The 19,350-nt window shown below is 44.5% G+C and overlaps 2 long non-coding RNA genes across 2 annotated transcripts in view; one reads left to right on the top strand and one right to left on the bottom strand.

Annotated features, from left to right (window-relative positions):
• Positions 1 to 19,350, top strand: part of LOC117308482 (uncharacterized) — a 431,073-nt gene that overhangs the window by 147,767 nt on the left and 263,956 nt on the right. The window lies entirely within an intron of this gene.
• LOC109550568 (uncharacterized) lies at positions 93 to 4,322 on the bottom strand. Its single transcript, XR_012327001.1, has 3 exons — positions 4,146 to 4,322; positions 2,191 to 3,300; positions 93 to 285 (listed from the first exon to the last, which is right to left on the bottom strand). It is a non-coding gene; the product is annotated as an uncharacterized lncRNA (long non-coding RNA).

The following is a 19,350-nucleotide window of genomic DNA, read 5'->3' as shown; positions in this document are numbered from 1 at the left end:
AAAGGAAGGAGAAGTAGAGCTCTGAGCTGGCTTTATGGGGGCCTAAGTAACCATTTCCCGATTTAGAAAAAAAAAATTTCCCAGGGAAACAATATCATGTAGGCCTCGATGGTTTAGCTTTCTTTATAGCTAATCATCTTCAAGGGATCAAAAGAGGTTTTCATTTTTTTTTTAACTTACCAGCAAAAGGAAAGGATCCCCTTGAAAGTAGCCCTCCAGATACATTGATGAGGGTGGGTACCAAGGTAGATGGTTGCCTTCTCGCAGGAGGGCTCAGCACAGAGGCTAGTCAGAGAGACAGTGGTACAAATCAGGCTCTGCGAAGATCTCAGGCAAGTGACTTGTTCCCTTCACATTTGAATTTCCCCATCCAGCAAACTGGCCTCCTGCTGCTACTTCACAGGGCTGATAGGAGAATGTATTTTCTCGACAAATAGGTATTGGGCACCTCTTGTGTATCAGCCCTCCTCAAAGAAAAGAGACAGCTCCTGCCTCCATGGAGTGATTAAATGAGACAATGCCTTCAGAGTCCACCGAAAGGAGCCAGTACCTGCTGTGGGGAGGCTATTGTCCCAATGATAAGACGTGCAAGTGAATGTAAAGACCCATTTCCCAGACTTCTATTGGAAGAATATCCCGATCTGAAGCACTGATAAGAAGAGTGATACTTAGAAGTTCTAGAGTTTAGGTAGACTCCCAGCATGAGCTTTCCTTAGGCCTGGAAGTACGATGGCATTGGGCAAAGTGGGGGAAAGATCCCCAAATTATATTTCTAGGGTTGGAATTTCTTTTTCCTTTCAACTTTCTTATATTGACATACTTGTTATGTGTACGAGTCATTAGCTAATAAGTGGTTAAATCACGTATGTGGATATTTTAACAGAGTTCCTTCCTTCCTTCCTTCCTTCCTTTTTCCTCACCTGCTCTCTCTCTTTCCCTTCCCCCTCCCTTCCTTTCTTTCTTAATACAAAAAGCATCAAGACTAGATCTTGTACTCTAAAAAAACCTGATTAGCTCATCTACCGAGCATCTCTCATAACTAAGGCTCCTCAGAAATGGCTGTCATGGGCCTACTAGAAATTAATCAACATCTCTGTCAACAGAAAACGTCACTGCAGTGTTGCAATATTTGTATACTTGCTGTCTTATTTTACTGCATAAAACACATTATTCCCTCTTAAATACTGGTGTCTAAACCTAACTTGAGACCACAGAAAAGGTCTTCTAAAAAATATTTCTTCTAAGTACGGTCTATAAAAAAGTAGCAGAGAATGACGCTTTTTGTGTACTGCAACTTCAGCTGCCATATGGTACAGACCAGACTGTATTTTTAATATCTATTAATGAACAAATTGATCTGTCAACAAACAGTTGTTGAGTATGTACTTTGTGCAGAAACTCCTGTTGGATCCTGAGGGGGTTACCTCCAAAATTTACGTAAACGAAAAATAAGACAGAATCTTCCCTTTGGGGACCATGAAGTTGGGAAGATAACAGAAAGTTAATTAACAACTCAAAGCCAAGTGATAGTTGTCCCCTCCAAGAATGACAAAGCAGAGAGTATTGAGAAGGCTTTGTCAGGGAAGTTGTTCTTCAAACACAGGTAGGGTTTAGGCAATTCATTTTCTAAAACTTGTATAATGACAAACCAGGGACAAATGTCTTCCTAGCAACCTCAGCTGCCATGTGGTACAAAACAGACTGTATTTCTCATATTTATCAGCTAACAAATTCCTCAGTCAACAAGGATTCCTTGAGTATCTGCTTTGTACAAGAACCAATGCTGGACCTTTTAAACTTGTTTTTTAATTTTGGAACTTAATGAATTTCAGAACATATGTGTTGAATATTTGGAGGACAGATTTTTTCAACCTCTGTAATGTTCTGGGAGAAGTTGAGTTCAGCTTCCAAGAGCCAGCCTCCTCCCCCACTTCCCAGAGCCTCTGAGGCGATGCATTCAGCATCCCCCAGAGCACAGATCACGTGAAAGCCCAAAGTGTAAGAATGATGACATGCTGCTGAGCCCTTCTCCACTCACAAGCACTTTGCGTCTGAGTGAAAGGGAAGTTGAGGCTAGGAGACGGATGAATCTTGAGGGGCTCCTTCCTTAAACTTCAAAGCAAGCAAAGTGCCAGGACACATCAGACAATGGAATTACTTTAGTTGAGAAGGAACTCAATGCACAATAACCTGGTAACTCCCGAAGTGAAAATACGGACTTGCTCCTTGTTCGTTCCCGGGTCCACGGATCCAAGCCATGAACGAAGAGTGCTTGGCTCATTAAGAAGGACAGATTTGCGGGTGTGCTGTGGAGCCGCCCAGGTTTTCTGAGGCTGGGAGTGGGTTACACAAAGTGCCACAGAGTGAGAAAGGACGATGTTTGGAAATAGTTTTCTGCTTCCAGTGCTGAGATTGCAAGCGTTTTCTTAGCCCTGTGGAATTCCTCTAACAGCCTGGGGATTTCTAGGTTTCTAAGAAGCTTGAGGTGGTTGTTAACCTAATACACAGTCGAAGGGAGCCAAGACAGCCTCCCTAGGCCAGCCGTGTGGTAGGATGTCTTCGTAAAAGGCTCTTTAAAATCAGGGGTGTAAGGGAATCCTTCTTTCCTGAACTAGGGCCTCTGAAACTGGCTCAGTGGTTCTTATCCTCATCTTCCTGCTTGCTTTGCTGAAGCACAGTGTAAGCAAATAAATAACAACCAATTGCTTAATGATTTTCATAAGGGTCCGTGTTTTCAAGGCAAGGGGCTCTCCTGAAATGTTTGATCTACTCCATATGACTCTGTTTTCCAAATGGCCGGCACATGTCGAGGCCTGCTGTCCTCTGGGTTACAGGAAGACGCCTTTGATGGGTTAACCACAGAGTAACTGAACTCTTTTTCAAGTCCCTTTCAAAAGTTCCTTTGTCCTGCTGTGGATCCTGCCACTTGGATGGTTTCAGCAGGAGATTGCTCCTGGCAAAGGGTTCTAGTACATTCTCCCTCTGATCTGGGTTTGGTCCTTAGGTAATACAATCTGTGATCTGGTGTCCCAAAGGTTTAAGCACCAGGCAGTTATGAAATAATTACCAAACTCTAGATGGGTCACTCATACTTTTCTGGCACTTTCCACCCAACTCCACACCTGAATGAATTTCCTTAAAGCCCAGTGAAGTCATCGTCATTCTCGTAGGGAAGCCCTGATCTTACTCTTAACAAAACTTGTTGGCAGCTGCCTGATGCTGCCTTCTGTAGGTTGTGACTGCTTTCAAGGTGGCCCTCCATGCGCTATAGTCTTGTCCACTGGGTCCACTGCATCCAGCCTGGGAAAAGAATGAACAGTGGGATGTTTAACCAATGATTTTCCTGACACTTTGCATATACATAGGAAAGTGGTGATTTAGTTTGGTTTATTTCTATAGATTTTGATATGATTCAAATCACAGCATACTGAGTGGGACATACATAGATATTAACAAGTTGGGAGGGAAAATTGAAGAAATGAAGAGGGAAGAAAAAGGCAATTCTTGTAGCTGCCGGCGTGTGGACACAGTGCTTCAGGCACATGGGAATCCTTGAGGACCAAAGTATTACATTCTGTGATTTTCTATACAAATTAAATCTGTTGTGAACAAAGCTTAACTTTTAATTCAAAAATGTAATAATTATTTATAAAAACATAATGGAATATGTGATAGAGCAGGGTTTAAGAAAAATGAAAATATCTTTCCCTCTTTGCTCTGTTTTCAATGTTAAAAATATTTGTATCACTAATATTACCATTATTAGGTACTTCTTAACCCTAGATTAACTATATACTTCCAAGGTAGACTTCATTTTTTCTTGCCTGCTGTGATGCTGGGTACCCCACAGCCTCAGCTTCTTACTCATTCATACAGTCTGTAAACTGCTGGTAGCTTTGGCCTGATTCAGTAAGTGTTTATCAAGTGGCGACTTTGCCAGGCCCAGCTCTAACGTGGGCTTCAAAAGCAGGTAATGCTTTTCTCTCTCTCTCTCTGTCCTGCTATTAATTGAAATCCAGTGATGGCAAAAGCTCTTTTTCAGGCTGCTGAGTAGTTCTCTTAGTTATTTTACCCTCATGCAAGAGGACTTGCTAATTTCAGACAAATCTTCAAACTGCATTTTCAATTTTGAGTAATTGAATTACCATCCACACAGCCACCTAGTGCAGAAAGCCAGGAGTCATAATGAATGCCTGTCTCCTCATTACGACCCTCCTCCCACGCCCAGTCAGCAGCTTCTATCGGTCTTCCTCCTAACTATGGCTGAAATCTGCTCTCCCCTCTGCCTCTACCATCAGGACTTTCCTCCAGCCTCTGAAGGCTGTGTCTCATACCTGGATTTGTCATGATGACCTCATAATTGTTCTCTTTGCCTCCATTCTCTTTCCTCTTCTCATCCACTCATTTCCTTTTTTGTACAAAGCTTAGATTTTCTTACCTGAATTAAAATTTATTAACGAATAAGTCATGGAGCTATGATTCATACCAGTTGGCAAAGATTTTTTTAAAAATTATGAACAGGTGTCGAATTTCCCTGAATGTTTCCCATTATGAATTGTAATATGTCAATGTGATAAATTATATGATTGATTTTCTAATGTTAAACAATTCTTGCATGCCATGTAAAATATACTGTATATGACATTTATATATACACACTTATTTCGGATTTCTTGCTTACATTTATTCAGTATTTCTGCTTCTTTGTCCATATGTGAGATTGATTCTTATTTTGTCCTTCTCTGGCTTTGACATCAGGATTATAATGACTTTATAAAACACGTTGGCAAGTTTTCTCTCATTTTCTATTCCCTAGAATGGTTATTTGTGAGGGGTTATTATTTCTTCCTTGAAGTTTTGGGAAAAAATTGTCCACGTACTCCTCTGGAGCTAGTAGTCTTTGTGGTGTACTTTTGACTGTGGAGTTAATTTTTTCCCCTTACTGGTTATGGGTTTATTCAGTGTCAATTTCTTCTCAAGTTTATTTCCATAATTTATGCTGTCTAAAAATTGTATGGTGTATCTAAGGTTTCAAATATATTGCTCTGAAGTTGTTCACGTGATTCCCTTATGATTTTTAAATATTTACTTTTTTCTGCTTCAATGTCCCTGTTCATATCTAGTGCTGTTTAGTTCTGCCTCTTAAAAAAAAACCAATCATTCAGGAGTTTGTCTATTTAATTACTTTTTTGAAACAACTGGCTTTTCATTTTGTTGATCAGATGACCAACCCATTCATTCTTGACAGCACCGCAAGAGTAACTTTTTGGAAACTCAAATCCGCTTTTGAAAACCCATCAGTGGCTCACCACACCACATTCTAGACCCAGCCTCCTAACTACTTCGCCAGTTCATCTCTCCACACTTAGCCTGTCTGCTCTCTCCTCCAGCAATATCAGATTCCTTCTGGGCCCCAAAATGTCAGCTCATTTCATGCTCTGTGCCTTTGTACAGAGTTTTCTTTTTCCCTCCATTATGCACTTAGTCAAAGTCTTTAAATTCCAGCTCAAGTTTTCCTCCTTTGTGAAGCTTTTCCTCACCTTTTCCTTCTCTCTCTAGGTAATTACGTCCCCTCTACCCTATTTCTGTGCCTTGTACCTGTTCCTATTTTTCATCTCTCATACTGTTTTGTTAATGTGTCTGCTTCCGCTTCTGGACCGTGAGATCCCTGAGGGCAGGTGCAATCCATTTTTCATCTTTATTATTACTAGCACTTTTTTTTTTGGAATATTTGAATTCTACTTTTTAAATTTTTTATACAGCGGGTTCTAATTAGTTACCTGTTTTATACATATTAGTGTATATATGTCAATCCCAATCTCCCAATTCATCACACCCCTCCTCCCCCCCTTGGTGTCCATACATTTGTTCTCTACATCTGTGTGTTACTAGCACTTTTAACTTGCTTTTCCTATCCCCATAGCTTTCCTTTTTTCAAAAAGAAAGAGAAAAATGTAGAGAAAAGATGATATTATGTCTTTTTCCTCTGCTTTAAGAGAGGTTGGCATCCACATCCTCCAACTTAGATGCTAACTAAATTAATTGCCCTCTTCCTGCTTTGTCAATGTGCACTTAGCACCGAGTCACCTGTGGACTAACATCTTTAACCTTCCAACGTTTCAAACCAATATTTTCCTCTTATAAGACCCAAACTATTTTATGTCTGGACATCTCAATGCATTTGAAATATCGGGGTATATATTGTCTTCCTCACAGAGAGTTTATTTACGAACATGTGCACTATTTAATTAAAAGCGACGGATGCTAGTATTTCACGACCAACCCCACTACCTTCATATTTAGGCGAAATATGGCAAGTAGGTAATTCAAAGAAAGCTCTGCTTCAGCTCATAGTTTTTCTCATCTAGGAACTTACACTTTACAGTAGTCGACCCAGATATGAATACACAAAATAAGATGCTATTTTAAAAAAGGCAGTTAAGTGGTTCTGAAACACGGAAGTTAGAAACCTAGACTTGAATCCCAGTTCTACCACTTACACATCAAGCAAAGAACTATAATCAGTTTTAGCACCATCAGTAAAATAGTGGCCATGATACCCCCCAGGTACTTGTGAGGGTTAAATCACATAATGTGGGGGAAATGCCTTGCCCAGTGCCAGGAACCCAGCACAGTGATACTCACTACCTTTTAACTGGCATGATAAAAAATCACCAATATACCTACCGTGCCAATGACAATTTCACATTTACAGCATTATTACGGAGGCATTCAACGTCAGCCTAATTAAAGAAAATCCTACTTTCCTTGAGGGTGTGCTTGCTTTCTGAACTTTTGGGCCTGGAGCAATACCTTTTGCTAACCCATTTTATTTTCATTGTTTTAGTCAAAGGACAATTAATCAGACACTGGGATTTGGGAGTCTTGAGTCCCGTTTTGAGCATGCACAGTCTGGTGACCTTGAACAATGAGTGGGATGATGCTGTTTTGGGAACATTTTTTTGCATTGCGCGGAAGGCAAAGCATTCGTCCTCTCCCTCCTTTCTGCCTGCTCAGCACTAACTTGTCAGGACATCGATGTTTTAATTCACAAGAAAAATCCAATTCATGTAATATCTTTATCCCTCTATGAACTGTGGGGGAAAGGCAAGTAACCAAGCCTAAATGTTCAGCCAGAAGCATTTGCCAATATCCCTTTAAAGTAATAACCTCTCCGCAAGGCCAGCAGCCCTTTAACTGACACCTCATCTTGCGGCTGGAAAGAAAACCTTTTCTGCACTCTCTGCTCCACCTAAACTGCTCGGGAACTGCAAGGCACTTCGTTTCTCCAGTCACCCTCGGCAGCTACATGCACCTTACCCGTCCCTTCACTGTCTAAATCACGGGCTGAGGAAAAGTCCCCGTGGGAAGCGTGGATAGCCAGCAGCTGCGTTGGCCTGGCCAACTGAACTTCAGCTTGCTCGTTGGCTCAGCCCCAGGACTGATAAAGCCTTTGCTAAGCTTTAGATTTCCCAGGCTTTTGTGAGCAAAACGAAAGACTGCTTTCGTCTGTCCCGATGGCCTCTCCGTGTTCTTTGGGCCTGTTAACTCTTGTCTCGGGTAGCAAGAGAGTGAGGGGGACCGGGCCCGCTGTAGGGTCCACAGGCTTCCAGCCTTCTTCAAGTTGTCATTCCAGTGACACACACCAGATCCGAGTAGGACAGAGCTGCCCAGGGGGCCGCCCACCCCTCCTCCCCCTCCTTCCTCAGCCAGGAGGGCAGCCAGATCTCTTGTCAGCCCGATGGCATGACAGGGCTCGGGGTGGGGGGGATGGAGGGGAGCTATTAGGAGACGAGACCCACGCAGCTTGAGCCTCGGGTCCAGCCCACACTCCTCCAGGGAGCGTAGCAATAAGCAGAAGGGCGCAGACAAGCCCATCTCTTGGGTTTGTTCAAAATGATTTCCTTCCAGCCATTGTTTTTGGAATGCTTTGCTGCGTTTCTTTAGAGTGGGCAGATGGCAGGATCCTGGAGGTGTAAAACAGCTACAAAAAACAAGATGATTCAAACAGAAGGAATATGTATAAACCCTGCTGGATCATCCTGATATTAATCAGGAGAATTGGCTTTTTTTTTTTTTTTTTGGTTTCTTTTCCAGGATGTTTAAAGTTTTCACCGCCCCCTGCCTTTTGAAAAAGAAGAACACAATGTATAAATAGGCCACTTTTAGGGCTTTGGCTGGGAAAACTGGTGTCGTTTTTTGTACTCAGCTTATTTTGAGGATGAGCCCAGTTGAAAGACTTTAGAATAAGACCACTTGCTTTGAGTCGATGGAGGAAAGCGAAAATGGAACCCCCATAGAGGCAAACTGAAGCTGGGCAGCCAGGGCTGGTGCCGTCCAAAATACAGGAACCGCGCCTGAAAGAGATCATTTCAAGTTGAGCTGTGGTTTACCACAGTGTCCTCGTGATCAGTCGAGTGGTCAGATGTCAGGGGTGACTGAAAATAAGTTCATTTTCCCACAGTGAAAGAAAAAAGAAAAGAAAAAAAAAAAGAGCAGCTTTGCGCATACGAAACCAATACTTGCATATTTCAGAGTTTGGCTGGAGCAGGCTTGAAAATGTACCATCATCCTTGTGACTTTTGCGAAGACAGCTGAAGAAAAAACAACAGTTATTTGCTTTTGATTAGCCTAACAGTTTACCCACCCCACTCCCCCCTTTTCTTCCCCTAATGATCACAAGTAGTCTTTCCTGGTGTGGTTGCTCTGTCCCATCGTTCGGAAGATCTTCCGGGAGCGAGGGTTACGCATTTATGTCACGACATTGCCGGTGGGGAGAAGAGAAGGAGTCACAGACTGATCTCAAGTTGAAGGCTTTGGTGATCACGTGCAGCCAGACCTTCCTCCTTCCGTCTCTGGCGCAGCCTGGCTTTAGGGTGGCAGCTGCCGAGGCATCTTTTCCTGCTGGGTGTGTGCAGGAGGACTCTGGGAATCAAAGTGTTAAAGTGTCATCTGCAATGGGAAAGATGGCTTAACCACAAATGCATCCTGTGCTGGCCTAGTTATGTGTTACTGTATGTGTGTGTGTGTGTGTGTGTGTGTGTGTGTACTTTTTTTTTTTTTTTCCATTTCAAAACTCTTCTCTTTCATGAGCTCGTATCCTAAAATGTCTCCTTTCTAATTCAGTAAGAGGAATTCCATCCACAGTTCACCGCTCAGGACAGGGTGCTTTCTCCCATCACATCTGCCAGAGAAGCACTGAAAATCTCAAAGGTGAAAACACAGAACATCAGATCATTGACTGGAAGACCAAAGGCTTGATTTGGAAATCACACACCAGGCAACCGGAAATCCCACTGTCCTGGGGCCTCTTCTTTCTCTTTGTCTTTTCGCTCATAATGCGTGCGTCCTGACCTGATCTCACCGAGCCAGCGGCACCTTGAGCAATTCAGGGGCTGTAAAATCCCCTGCCAACTTTGTTTTGGCTGCAATTGCAACCCACATGTGGGAGAATTAAGCTAAAACATCACAGAGCTAATAGCGTGCCTCTGTGCAGTGGTAGCAGATCAGTAGAAAAAGGTGACATCATGGATATTCCAGAACTTCAGGTCTGCAGTGCGAAGCGGCTTCCCTGCTGTACATCAGAGTCCAAACCTGGATCGGAGACAAAAACAACTCTCTCTTCTCATAAATATCTGCTCTGGAGCTCAAAAACTATTCTAAGTGCAATGGCTCAGAAATTGTCCCTTTCCTTGGAGACCCATCTGATTTTCCGAATCCAGTCACAAACTTTTTAATAGCATGTCGTGAACCTCTCAGCTCATTATTTCTCTTCAAAGGCCTCTGGTTTGCCAGCTTAGAGCCTGTGAAGTGTTTGATGATGTGCTGTACCATAAATAAATGCATAGTACATGCTAAAGTCCACCCTTCACTGCTCTGGCTTTCCCACCGGGAATACTGCCGTGTAATCAGGGTTGTGTGATTTGCAGCAATTCCTCTGGATTGGTCTTTTTTTTTTTTTTTTTTTTCTTTTAAACACACCCAGTGTGTAATGTAGGTAATAGAACAGATTTACCACGTTTATCTAAATCCCATTTTTTCTCTTCCTGTTCCTTCCCCTCTTCCCCCACTCCCCTCTCGTGTTTAGGACATTGGAAGTAAAGAGGGTAGGAATATAGACAGCCCCCCTAAACTAGCAATCACAGCTTTAACCATTCCTTACTGCAGGAAACCGACAGATTGGATAATTTACCATGTCTCTAATGCCCAGTGTTCCCTCGGATGTTTTGAAGTTGTGAGCAGACAACCATTTTACATGTGTAACCAGCCATGAAGGTTAGCATACAGAGTGGAGGTTATTGTTGTAATCAAATAAAGCTCACAGAAGCTAATCTGACATGTGTTTTGACTAATTTTTGATTGCATGGTAATTAGGCAAAAATGGTAAGCAATTGACCCAAATAACTGTCATTTGTATTGTTTTGTTGCAAATAATGTGACATTAAAATGGTTTTGGGAAGCGGGGGGGCAGGGACATAGGAACACATGAATCCTACTCTCAGTCAGACTCCTGTTCCTGCAGTCACAGAGGGAAATAGACGGGGAGGGAACAAGGGTGTGCAAAGGATCTTTTTCTTAATACCTGGGGCTGTGGACACAAAGCCCATTGCATGGCCCAAGGAAGCATCGCCAGAAAAACTGCCTAGGCTCGGGCTCCACGCTGTCCCAGGACTAGGACCCAAACAGTTCAGGTCTTGCTTATTGGCTGTGGACTACATCACCTGGGATCGTGTTAGAAATGTAGGATCTTGCAACTCCTCACTCCCCACCCTGACCCCTCAACCCTGCCACAGCCGAGCGTAGATTATAATAAGATCTTTGCTGATTTCTATGCCCACTCAAGTCTGGGAAACACAGGCCCAGTCAACTTACTCTGTCTTCCTTCCCTAGATCAGTGGTTATCAAAGTGTGGTCCCTGGATCAGCAATATCATCAACACCTGCAAACTTGTTAGGAATGCACATTCCTAGGCCCCAACACAGACCTACTGAATCAGGAACGGAGGGCAGGGCCAGCATTCTGTGGTTTAAAAGGCCCTTTGTGTGACTCTGAGGCCATTAACGTTTGAGAAGGACTACACTCGGCCAAGAGTTCTCAAGCTTTCACATGCACTCAGATCACTTGGGGACTTTGAAACCTTCTGATGCTCAGGCTGATTCCAGGATCAATTGAATCAGAATCTCCAGGGCTGAGCCCCTGGCATTAGCGGTGTTTAAAACCTCCCCGATGTAGAGCCAAGTTTGAGTGCCAGCGCTTCTGAAACTTCGGCGACCTGGTAAAAATACAGAGCTCCAGGCTCTCTCCTAGTGCAGTGATCCTGGGCTTCAGGTGACGAAACCGAAGTCTGAGAATGCTTCACCACTGCTTCTCAAAATGTGGTCCAGAAACTAGCCAGACCGGCACCCAGCCACCTGGTGGGAGCTTGCTGGAAATGTAATTTTCCTGACCCCACTGCAAAGTACTGATTGGAAATCTCCAGGATGACACCCGGATGAAGCCCGAGTGATTCTGGTGCACACTGATGATTGAGACCACCTTCCCTAATGTGCTTGTCTTCCAGGCTGAGCTTATCAGTGCTGGCCTCGTGAAAGAAAGACTGCTGAGAAACAAGAGGAGCTACCCAAGAACAGGTGTATTTATCCTCTTCCTACATGGCTCTTTCTTTAAGAAATGTGGTCCATCCAGTGTCTTTGATTTTGACCAACGGTGCTCATAAAGAGTGGGGTAAGAAGAGTCATGGACTTCTTCTGAACATTAGAGGCAAAGCCACTTTCCAGTTTTCCAGTATCTCTAAAGAGAAGTCATTTGAGTGTTTCCCGTGTCCTCACATCCACAGCCAGGACAAGCTCACACGCTGTTATTTAATTAATTTAGTACTCATTGAGATGCTACCAAACATGCTCTGAAGCGGTGGAGTTTGGTATCATGGCAGAGATGGTTTTAAGCACAGAAATAACCCAAATAATCATGTAATTACAATCATGATGAGCACCACAAAGGAGAAATACAGGGGGCCATTAGAGGGCGTAATGCAGGCCCTAACTCACTTTTGAGTGGCCTGTGTAAAGCTGGGACCTGAAGGGTGAGGAATTACCCGAGCAAAGGAGCCGGAAAGCCAGGCTAGAGGAAAGATGTGTGCAAAGGTCCTGAGCTCGGGAAGAGCTTGATGAGTTCAAGGAGGTGAAGGAAGGTGAATACAGCCGGAGTGAGGAGAGCAAAGGGAGACAGTGGAAGGAGAGATGAGGCTGGAGCGGGCCAGGGGCTGGTTGATTCAAGGCCCTGATAAAGACTGGGGATTTAATTCTAAGAAAAGACTGAAATGTACACAGGTGATCAAGCATAGCTATGGTACACCCAACGGAACTACTTGGCCTCCTCTGTGGTAACACAGAAGGCTCCCCTGATTGAGTGGCATGTGAGTGGAATTTGATGGACGAGTAGAAGGTAGCCTGGTGACGAAGGGAAAAGTGGGTGCTAAACAGAGGCAACAGCATACATGAAGGCCTCGAGGTAGGAAGAACATGGTGAGTTTGTAGAAATGAATAGCAGAGCTGGACAGGCCTGGCATGGAGTCCCCAGCCTGCCATTTACTGTGTGACCTTGGGCCAGCTATCGTCGCTGAACCTCAATCTTCTCATCTGTAAAAGTGGGGCAGTAAGAACACCTACCTCACAGAGTTGTAGTGAGGATTAAGTGAAGTATGTGAAAACAATGGTACATAATAAGTGTACTCGTCAGTGTTCTGTAGAGAAACAGACTCAGTAAGATAGATAGATGGATAGATAGATAGATTTATTATAGGAATTGGCTTACGTCGTTATGGAGGCCAGAAAGTCCCACGATCTGCCATCTGAAAGCTGGAGACCCAGGAAAGCTGGCGGAACAATTCAGTCCACGTCCAAAGGCCTGAGAACTGGAGAGGCAATAGTGTGAGTCCCCATCTGAGGCTGAAAGCCCGAAAACCAGGAGGACAGATGTCCAAGGGCCGGAGAAGTTGGATGTCTCAGCTTAAGCGAAGACAGGGGATGTGCCCTTCCTCCACCTTTTTGTTCTGTTCAGACCCTCAACAGACTGGAGGATGCCCATCTGAGGGCAACGAGGGCGCAGTTCTTTCCTCAGTCCTCTGATTCAAATGCTAACCCTTTCCAGATACACCCAGAAATACTGTTTCACCAGTTATTTGGGCATCCCTTAGCCCAGTCAAGTTGATCTATAAAGCTAAGCATCACAAGAATTTCTTGGGGTAGGCAGCATCATTGACCCACACAAAGATGTCTGTATCCCAATCCCCAGAGCCTGAGAGTATGTTATGTGACGTGGCAAGAAGGAGAAGAAGTTTCCTAACTGCTGACCTTAAAGTAAGATTACCCTAAGTACCTGGGTGGGCCCGATGTAAATTACAAGCGTCCTTTGAATGTGGGAGAGGGAGGCAGGATTGTCACTGTCAGAGTGATGCGATGTGAGAAGTTTCCACCTGCCCTTGCTGGCTTTGCGGATGAAGAGGCCACTAGGCAAGGCATGCAGGCAGCCTCTGGAAGCTGTAAAAGGTAAGACAACAGAGTCTCACCTGCAGCCTCAAGAGAGCAACCTAGTCCTCCTGATACCTTGATGTCAGCCCAGTGACACCCATTTCAGACTTCTGACTTCCAGAACTGTAAGATAAGAAATTTGTGTTTAAAGACAACCTCAGAGCAGTCAGTCCGCTTACACGGTGGCTCAGGGCTCCCAACGAGAGTGTTCCATCTAGCATCAGGCAGAAGCTCCCTTTTGTGTCCTAGCTTCTGAAGTTACACAGCCTCACACTCCTCCTACTCTGTTCACTGAAACAGTCACAAGTTCACCCAGATTCAAACAGGTTGGCGGTGGGGGGTGGGGGGGTGGCAGGGACACATCCCTCAATGGGAGAAAGGTCAAAGAACTTGGGGGCCATGTTTTAAAACCACCCATTCCTGGGTTAGCGATTTACAATAGGAAACTGCTCCATTTTCCTTACTTAGAATGTTTTCTGTTTTCCTGGTTGGACCCTGAACATTCAGTGCAGTTATGTTCTCTACTAAAATTCTGTAAATTCCCCTGATTAAAATTGGTCGCTCCCACCTTTGTGCTACCGTGACTCACCATAACATTTGGAGAAACTGTACTAATCACGTACATGTTTCTCTCCCTCACTAGTCCATGGGCTCCTGGAGGAACTGAGTCTTATTTATCTGAGACTCCTTCATTCTTAGCACACACCTGGAACATAGTAGACAATAATGTTTGTTGAGTGAATTAATGCATATTTTCCTCTAACTCCACTGATCACCAAAATCATTTTGTACTCAACACCTGGAGAAAATTGGTTGGAAGCCTCCACAGAGCTTTGTAAAGATTTTGACCCCTGATACTAAGCAGAGGTCATGAACTCAAGGGCCAGCAGGGCCTGGCATGTGTCTGAGTGAGTCAGGCAGTTATAGAGGAGATCAGGGGTGAGGGGGGCTGTGGCCAGTGTTCTCCTGTCTAAATAGGCTACCCCGTAGACAGCCCTTGTCAATTCATGCTGTCAGTGAGTGAGACTGTGGCTTGGTGTTTCAAGAACTTCTGATTTTGTAGGAGAAGCTAGAATCTTAACTTGTATATAATAATCTCCTGATTTTTAAGTCTTATGAAGTAATTCAAAAATTTAAAAACTGCTGTGTGGGCCAACACTCTGCCAGCCAAACCAAATATAACCTCTGGCTGAGACCACACATCTGTGTCCTCTGATTTAAAGTTCCCTGGGAGTGATCCACAGATAACTTCATTAACCCAAACTTTAATGGCTTGAGATCATCATCCTAAAAATACAGTTTGTGAAAGAGGCATGAAGTTTGTTAACTAGTTAGACTCTGTAACAAAACAGACAGTAATCTCAGAGCTTAAAAGAGCAAACTGCACGTTGATTTGCTCCATTCTGCCAACCTTGATTGTTTTAAAAGCTGTAACCGAAAATTCATGATAATTTTATCTGTTGAGGTCGAAATATTTCCTCCATGTTTTGCCTTTGATCAAAATGCTTCCATAGTCAGAGAGAAGGTATAGATTGCTATCTAGAGATTAGATCACCCTTCCATGATTACCCAGAACGAAAAACGTAAATTCCAGGTCATAAAAGGAGAGCACTGGACTGGAAGTCCGGATAACTGCCTTCTAGTACTTGCACTTGCCAGTGCATCATACACAATGCCCAGCATGAGGTAGGCGCTCAGTAATATCTGCATGAATTTATACATGAAAGAATGAGCAGCAGCGGAATTTTGGACAATTCATCTCAACTGGTGTGTCCTTCAGTTTCCTTATGTGTACAGTGAGAAATCTGAAACGGTTTTTTTTTTATTTTTTATTTTTTTGCGGTACGCGGGCCTCTCACTGTTGTGGCCTCTCCCGCTGCGGAGCACAGGCTCCGGACGCGCAGGCTCAGCGGCCATGGCTCACGGGCCCAGCCGCTCCGCGGCATGTGGGATCTTCCCAGACCGGGGCACGAACCCGTGTCCCCTGCATCGGCAGGCGGACTCTCAACCACTGTGCCACCAGGGAAGCCCTTTCCCTGTTCATCTTGACAGAGATGAGGTTGCTAGTCAACAATCATCAGATAAAAATCAGCCAGTGAGTTTCTACTCGTAAGCAGCAGCTGGGTCACCCGGCCTGCCCAGTACCTCTTCCTTTACTTCTTTCCTCCACCCTGGACGCTTTCCCACCTCCCCTCTCTTCTCTCTCTGGTCTTGCAGGAGTTATTTATCCCACTCCCCCTGCTCCCTGGCACACAGTAGGTATTCTGCATATTCGATGAATTATTCAGATTGACTTGACCAGTTTGTTCTGGCAGAAAGTTCTCTAAACCGCCTATCAGAAAGTCAGATTTGGTAATAATTCCTGGAAGAAGGAAAGCTTTTGTTTTCATTCCTGAGTGTCCAGCTCCTCACGCCATCCAGCTCTCCACGGAGGTGTATAGGCTTGTGCTACTTTGGCAAACTCAGCTCACCCCTGGGCTTCATGATATGTGGTGGGTCAGAGGCTGTGGCTGGAGGGTCTAGGGCTACAGTTTTGTTTCCCATCTTCCTCTGCCCACATCCTTAATTTCCCTTAGGACTCCTCAGATCTAGTCTTTGCTCTTGGAAACCTTCTCTGACCCTTCAAGATCCTGTTAAGTTTCTGTCGATGCACTAAGTCCTTTGTCCTTAATCCCACGAGCATTTATCATCTTGTTCTGTCATTGCTTCTGTAGGTATCTTTTTCCCTTAATGGACTGTAGACACCTTGGGCCCGGACTGAGTCTTATTCACCATTTTATACTCAGCTCCTAGTGCACTCCTGGGCACAGAGTAGGTGCTCAATTAATTGATGACCTTTGTGAATGGATGCCTCTTTCATAAATGTGTTACGTAGATAACTTTGCAGGTCTACACTCCATAGGACACAGAGGCCTCAGGCTACAGATAAACACTGCTGAAATTGCAGAAGTTGGTGATATTAAGGGTTTCAGTTAAGACAATAGTTGTGGACTTAGGTTACCAGGGGATAAGTGGGGGAGGGATAAATTGGGAGACTGGGATTGACATATACACACTACTATATATAAAATAGATAACTAATAAGGACCTACTGTATAGCACAGGGACCTCTACTCAATACACTGTAAAGGCCTATATGGGAAAGGAATCTAAAAAAAGAGTGGATATATGTATATGTATAACTAATTCACTTTGCTGTACACCTGAAACTAACACAGCATTATAAATCAATTATACTCCAATAAAAATTAAAAAAAAAAGACAATAGTTGTGGAAACAGAAAGGAAGTGTCTCTAGCTTGATCTTCTAATTTGGGCCTTGAATACTCGCTCCTTAGGGGGCAGTGAATTTCTCTGGAGCTCTGGCCTTATATAGTTTTGCCGAAGATAAAAGCAGAGTTTAAGGAAACATTTGGGCAATGTCTCAGGGCAGCCAACTTGAGCAATTTCAAAAACAATGTTTCTACTCTGCAGCTCGGGCTGTGGATGTGATTTGCCCACTGCATTTCAGAGCCTGGGGCGCTGTCCAGGCAGGAGTCTCAGGGGTCTGTCTCTGGGGTAGGAGTGAAGCTCTCACAATGCTCTCAATGTTGCTTCATGAGTCTTTGGCTTTAACATGACAGTGACCATCTGTCCTGCCCAGTCCTTGGGGGAAACGCTAGGGGCAGCAGCACACTGACATTCAGGCTGAGGAAGCAGGGTGCCAAAGCCGAAATGGAGAGACTTCTCCAGGGTTATCCTCACTGGGCCCAGGGGTGGGACCCGGGGACAGAGTGCCAGATGGGCCCGGAAGCTGCTGGGGTGAGCGTGGACATATTTGTTGCTATAGAAATGTTTCTAGAGGTCTGTAGGGTCTTTAGAAGTTGGCACCAGCCTTGCCCTGAAAACCATGTGGTGTGTTTCACAATGTTTCTGATGCCTTTTTATTTACCAAAGGAGTTTTCTGGTAGCTGCCCTGTCTTGGGCCTGAAATTCACTGATGTCCTGTGAAAATACGATGGAGACTTCAGAATTCTAAGCCAGGCATCTGCCTTTCCAGGAAGAGAGGGTCTGGTCGCAGTATTCATACACCGTGAGGAATAAGAAGCTTGTCTCCAGTGCCCTTGGCACGTCCCTGCTCCCTCCCTTCTCTTCCCCAGGCCTGGATCTGTCCCCTGGGGCCTGGCTCTCAAGCCAGTTGTCAACTAATCCTTGCTAAGGTGTTAGGTGGCAACTGGCTCAAGGGTTAGGAGCTTTCCACATTAAACAAAGTTTTGTTACTAAATTAAGGGGCATTAAAAAAATCATCACTGCAACATAAAGACAATTTCTTTACGTTCCCTATAGATCTTTACATTTATAAGTGAATCTAGGTATGCTTACAACATGTATGCAGTATTTGTGGTTTTTTTCACACAGAAGGACATTTCATACATTTCTTCACATTTCTAAATGCCCCATTTTCATCATCATAGTAGTTTGAAGGTACCTTTTATAGCAGCTGTACATCTCATGGTGATTTCTAACCCCCATACCTGACTGCCCTCCCTCTCTGCCAGCATCCCTACCAATAAAGTGGGCCCCAGGTAGAGGAGGCCATCGTATAGCTGTGACCTATGCCTGACCTACGCCTGAGCCCTGCCGTGGCTGAGTGAGCAGGGCTAGAGCCAGATTCAAGGTGAGTCCGTCAGAGTCTTTCCCCAGAAACGTGAAATTAAGGCCAGGAAAAAAGACCTGTGTAGGTCTCTTTTTAGGGACCTGAATCTGCAATATGTCAGCTCAGGAGCTGAGAGGTGGGTTTTCTCCACCAATGACGTGGACCTGAGAAGAGAAGAAGCCGAGAGGAGAATAGAGCAAATGTGCAGACCAGGAAAGAGGTATCCTGAGGCCCAGGTACATTCCCGCCCTTGGTTTCTGTGAGACACACCTGTTATTTTTTTTATTAAGCCAGATTCATTCTTTTTTTTTTTTTTTTTTTTAAGAAGATGTTGGAGGTAGGAGTTTATTAATTAATTTATTTATTTTTGCTGAGTTGGGTCTTCGTTTCTATGCGAGGGCTTTCTCTAGTTGTGGCAAGCAGGGTCTACTCTTCATCGCGGTGCGCGGGCCTCTCACTGTCGCGGCCTCTCTTGTTGTGGAGCACAGGCTCCAGATGCGCAGGCTCAGTAGTTGTGGCTCATGGGCCTAGTTGCTCCGCGGCATGTGGGATCTTCCCAGACCAGCGTTCGAACCCGTGTCCCCTGCATTGGCAGGCAGATTCTCAACCACTGTGCCACCAGGGAAGCCCCAGGTTCATTCTTAATCATTTGCAAATGAAAGAGTCCAAACTAAGTGTAGTAATGATATTATTGACTACATTGAGCATTTGCCATGGGCCAGCTACTCTACTCACACTGGCTCGTTTAATCCCTTCAGCTACCTAATGAGTTAGCTCAGAGATGTTTAGTCATTTTCCCAGGATAGTACACCTTGGTGAATTATGGACCGGGATTTGAACCCTGATCTGTCTGGTGCTACAGTCTTTGGTTTTAACTATTACCTTAAGTGACCTCCTAAGGTAAGTGTGTCATCCTGGAGGTGGGATGAATAGAAGGAAGAACCAAAATGCCCTCAGGAATACATTTCAAACACTCTACTTACAGAAAGAAGACATTTTGAGGCAGAAGCCCCTCCCTGCTCAGCCCCCTCAAACAACTCCATGCAGATGGCGCTGCTCTTCCTGTGTCCTAGCGCCTGGCTGTCCTCGCCTGGACCTTGGTACCTTTGAGAGGGCTACCCTCTCTCCAACAGCAAGAGAAACCTGTGTTGAGTCAGTCCCCTGCATACAGGTGCTCTCCATGTGT

Source organism: Tursiops truncatus, chromosome 16 (assembly GCF_011762595.2).
Source record: "Tursiops truncatus isolate mTurTru1 chromosome 16, mTurTru1.mat.Y, whole genome shotgun sequence".
Lineage (NCBI taxonomy): Eukaryota > Metazoa > Chordata > Mammalia > Artiodactyla > Delphinidae > Tursiops > Tursiops truncatus.
The sequence above is the reverse complement of the archived record's forward strand: the minus strand, read 5'-3'. Positions and strand labels throughout refer to the sequence as shown.